Raw genomic sequence first — 5,553 nt, forward strand, 5'->3', positions numbered from 1 at the left:
GTGAAGACATCAAAACTATGAAATAACACATATGGAATCATGTAGTAACCAAAAAACTGTTAAACAAATCAAAATATATTTTATATTGGAGATTCTTCAGTGTAGCCACCCGTTTGCCTTAATGACAGCTTTGCACACTCTTGGCATTCTCTCAACCAGTTTTGTAGCMTTACAGTGATATGTATTATTATTATTTATTTTTAAATACAAACATTGGAGTAAAACAAGGTTGTATTTTGGGTTCTGATAGAGAATGACTGTTGAACTAAGCTCATGAGGCATTTCTAAGTTATATTATTTTCTGAAACAATGGGAGATATTAATTTATAAGTAAAAAAAAAAAAAAAAATGGATGTGTATCCAAAAATGAATGTAGTAACTGTTTATTCACCTTTAACATAAACACAGACACTAGACACACGCTGGAAATTAGATTCACATATAGACATCTGGTAGATCTTTTAACTTTTACTTGGTACTCATCCCGGATCCGGGAGCACCCCCCACAGTAAAAAAGCTGACTAGCATAGCCTAGCATAGCGTCACAAGTAAATACAAGCATCTAAATATCATTAAATCACAAGTCCAAGACACCAGATGAAAGATAGAGATCTTGTGAATCCAGCCATCATTTCTGATTTTTAAAAAGTTTTACAGGGAAGACACAATATGTAAATCTATTAGCTAACCACGTTAGCAAAAGACACCACTTTTTTTACTCCACCAGTTTTTACTCCATCAAGTACTATCACTAATTCGACTAATAAAAAAAATATATATAAGCCACTAACCAAGAAACCAACTCTCATAAGATGACAGTCTGATAAACATAATGTATAGGATATGTTTTTTTAGAAAAAGTGCATATTTCAGTATAAATCACAGTTCTACATTGCAGCTGCAATCTGAAATAGCGTTGGAAGCAGCCGGAATAATTACAGAGACGACGTTCAATTACCAAAATACTCATCCTAAAACATATTCTAAAATACACAGCCTACAGCAATCGAAAGACACAGATTCTTGTGAATCCAGACAATATTCCAGATTTTCTAAAGTGTTTTACAGCGAAAACACAATATTATCGTTATATTAGCATACCACATGAGCTAACATCACACCAGCATTAATCAAGCAAAAGGGCGATAACGTTATCGCCACCAAAATATATAAATTTTTCACTACCTTCTCAGAATTCTTCAGATGACAGTCCTGTAACATCATATTACACAATGCATATAGAGTTGTTTCGAAAATGTGCATATTTAGCATCACAAATCGTGTAATGCAATGTTATCTGTCAAAAACATGGCATGCATTCTGCCGCGCCATCTTGGAAAGCACCTAAGGTTACGATTATTTATCGATTAGATTGACAAAAAAAATACAGGTTGGACAGCTAATGAAAGTGCATTGGTTATTAATCAACCGCTGATTTAGATTTTTAAAATTTACGTTACTAGACATACATTGTGAGTTACAGCCAGACTAGTGCCGCCAAAAAAATGGCTACAACTGCGTTTACATTTTCCACATAAATACGGAATAAAATCATAAATAACTCTTACTTTTACGACGCTTCCTCAGTATCTGGGCAATGTGTCCTTTGCCAAAAGAATCGTTGCTTTGTTGAAAAACAACCTCTTCAACTTCGGAACTAGCAGCTAACGATAGCTACACGGCACACACATGCCCAAATCCTCAAACGCAATACTAAGGAAATTCAGAAAAATAGCAATATACTCGCATAAACTGATAATAAATCGGTTTCAAATAACTTCGTTATGATTTTCTAACACCTATATCGAATAAATCACAGACGATATATCTTTGATCAATAACGAGAGCTTTTGAGCATGCGATTCTGATGTCCTCCCTTGCGTCCTGGCGAGCGTCGAAAAGAAGGGACATCTCACCCATTCCCTTTTAAAAACTCTGAAAACACGTAGAGACACCATTCCACTTCCATTGGTTACTGACATCCAGGGGAAGGCGGGTGCAGTTCATGTCAAGCCATAGGCCACACAGAGTTTTAAACTGATCACGAGATCAGAGACTATTTTCAGAGCTTCGCATGTCCTGTCATGAGTTTCGCTGTAGAAGAGTTCTGGTTCACCCACAGACATAATTCAAACGGTTTTAGAAAACTAGAGATTTTGTTCTATCCAATAGTAATAATAATATGCATATTGTACGAGCAAGATTGAGTACGAGGCAGTTTAATTTGGAAATGTAAAAAAATAAATAATGCTAACAGCTCCCCCTATTGACAAAAGGTTTTAAGAGCCTTTGCTGAGCTTTTGTTTACAGAAGTGTGCTGCCTGTCTGCCTGCTTGTCTGCTTGCCATGCTATCAGAGAATTAGAACAATGTGAATAATGAAAAGGGAAGTATAACAGGTATATCCACCGGTTTCTTTATCCCATGTGTAACTCTGTGTTGATGTGTCAAACTGTTTTTGCTTATCTCCAGTCTCAGTTGTAAATGAGAACTGTTCTCAACTAGACTACCTGGTTAAATAAAGTGATTTAAAAAAAAAAATTGCTAGTTCAAACACATTGTAGAACAGAAAAAAGGCAAATGGTAGCAGATAAATAGCTGGTTAAATAATACTGTTCTTTAGACATTCCTCTTCCCAACATAACGGCAATGTCTATTTCAAAATTGATGTTTGGAAGTTCTACACCATTTCATTTAGGATTCTGTCTAATGATGTAAATTGGGTAGCATATATGCTGTTAAAATTTCAAGATGATATAACACTCCATGGAAGTCGGGAGTCGCCCCATTGTTCCTATAGGGGCATGACTGTCTATTTCACCAAAAACTCATGGAAGTCGGAGGTCGCCCATTTTCTATAGGGCATGATCTCTATTTCACCAAAAACTCATGGAAGTCGGGAGGTCGCCCCATTGTTTCCTATAGGGGCATGACTGTCTATTCACAAAAAATCGCACAATGTGATATTTAATTTTTTTCAATCGACACCAATTTAATCAGGAGAATCTCATCTTTTGTAATTATGTAATACGCCGGGCACGAGCTCGGTTGTCATCGATCAATAGACCAGAAATAGCCGGAAGTTTTCATGTTTTCCCTACTTCCTCATTACGCAGACATAAGCACAGTTGACACTATCGAGGGCGGATGTTCACACAAGCTTTTCTCCTTCCAGTCGTCCAAACAGTTGTAGTGGTAAAATGAAAAGGGATAAAAACATTTTGTGACATTTAAGGGAAATGTAATTCTAAGCATCACTCCAGTCAGAAGAGACTCTGTGACAGTCAAGAAGAGACTCTGTGAAGGTTCTTGTTCCATTCATTTACTATGGCCTCGCTAGTGTTCCAGTTTAGCCAACGTTCTTTGGCTGTTTTTTCAGCCTTGGGTGAATTTTGACTTGTTCTATTGTCCAGCCTAATATCTGCCATATTCGAATAATTCTCATGTGCCAACACTACGCCGCGGTCCGTGCCACGGTGAAACGTCCACTCTGTAGATCTGATATAATTGGATGGGAAACTTGCACTCCTGTAGATCTATATAATTGGATGGGAAACTGCACTCCTGTAGATCTGATATAATTGGATGGGAAACTTGCACTCCTGTAGATCTGATTAATTGCATGGGAAACGTCACTCCTGTAGATCTGATATAATTGGATGGGAAACTTGCACTCCTGTAGATCTGATATAATTGGATGGAAACTGCACTCCTGTAGATTTATATAATTGGATGGGGAAACTTGCACTCCTGTAGATCTGATATAATTGGATGGGAAACGTCACCTGTAGATCTGTAAATGGATGGGAAATTAGATCCTGTAATCTGATATAATGGATGGGAACGTCCACTCGTAATCTGATATAATTGGATGGGGAAACTAAATTGGATGTGAAAAAATAATGATTTTTGCAAGAAGTAACATTTAGAATGAAATGTGGAGTGGAACTTATTGTTACGTGATAAAATCACGTGCCTCGCGTACCTTCAAAAGTATGTGCAATCCTAATTTATTGTCACCATATAAAGAAAGTTTGACAAAATAAAAATCCACCCGTCAAATGAATAAAAATGTTGTCGATCTTCAGAACAGAGCTCCTGTATATATTCCTTTCCATTACACATGTTGCAAGATTTGTTGTTGTTGCGACATTGCTTTTGTTGAATAAACCTGGGTGACTGGAAACCTACCTAGTGTCTTGTACTAGTAGCTTTGAGTCATGGGATCAGTGCCTAAAGGCAGATACTGTAATGCTGTACAGAACTGATGGTGTGTCTGTATACGTTTCTTGTTTTCTATAATACGATGCATAATGTTCAGCGACATGGTGCAGCCCCAGGCAGACATAGCCCTGCAGTGGGAGATGCAGGGGACGAGAGTAGCGTGGTTCTTCAGGTTCCTGCTGAGCTGGCAGCCAATGAGGTGGTGACTAGACTACTGGGAGACAACCAGCAGCTCCGAGGTAGGACTCTCCTCTCTCTCTCTCTCTACTCTCACTCACTACACACACAACACCACACACACACACACACACACACCACACACACACACACACACACACACACACACACACAACACAACACAACACACCACACCACACACACACACACACACACACACACACATTTACTCTAAACAAACATTTACTCTAAACAAACATTTACTCTAAACAAACACATACAAATATTTTATTTGGATCCACAATGAGGCACAGATTGTGTGTGTGTGTGTGTGTAGAGGCGTTGCAGCGCAGCAACCAGGCCCTGCGTGAGCGCTGTGAGGAGATGGAGGAATGGCAGCGGAGGTCTAGAGAAGAGAGGGAGTTCCTCAGCTGTCGTTTCCAAGAGGCCCGGGCGCTAGTGAAGAGACTGACCAGGGAGAACCACAGCCTTACCAGCCTGGCCAGCCCCTCGAGCCCCTCCAACCCTGGAGCGAACCAAGGCCTTCTGGTCAACGGCCCCAGCCATGGCTCGGAGACCAGCGGACCTATGGCATCCTCTCTGGTCAGTGCAGAGAGATTGAGGGATGGATATAGATAGATTCAATAGTTTTTCCCCCCCTCATCAATCTATACACAATACCCTATAATGACAAAGCAAACAGGTTTTTAGAAATGTTTTGGCCAGGTGATGAGCGGTGCCAGGTTTCCTCTAGATGTGACGCTTGGCATTCAGGCCAAAGAGTTCAGTCTTGGTTTCATCAGACCAGAGAATCTTGTTTCTCATGGTCAGAGTCTTTAGGTGTCTTTTGGCAAACTCCAAGCGGGCTGTCATGTGCCTTTTACTGAGGAGTGGCTTCCGTCTGGCCACTCTACCATTAAGGCCTGATTGGTGGAGTGCTGCAGAGATGGTTGTCCTTCTGGAAGGTTCTCCCATCTCCACATGTGGAACTCTAGAGCTCTGTCAGAGTGACCATCGGGTTCTTGGTCACCTCCCTGACCAAGGCCCTTCTTCACCGATTGCTCAGTTTAGCCAGGCGGCCAGCTCTAGGAAGAGTCTTGGTGGTTCCAAACTTCTTACATTTAAGATTGATGGAGGCCACTGTGTTCTTGGG

General features: G+C 40.1%; 1 pseudogene; it reads left to right on the forward strand.

Annotated features, from left to right (window-relative positions):
- Positions 1-4,324: 4,324 nt before the first annotated feature.
- LOC112071980 (optineurin-like) overlaps positions 4,325-5,553 on the forward strand; it is a 2,659-nt pseudogene continuing 1,430 nt past the window's right edge.

This window comes from Salvelinus sp. IW2-2015, unplaced genomic scaffold (assembly GCF_002910315.2).
Source record: "Salvelinus sp. IW2-2015 unplaced genomic scaffold, ASM291031v2 Un_scaffold1790, whole genome shotgun sequence".
Classification (NCBI taxonomy): domain Eukaryota; kingdom Metazoa; phylum Chordata; class Actinopteri; order Salmoniformes; family Salmonidae; genus Salvelinus; species Salvelinus sp. IW2-2015.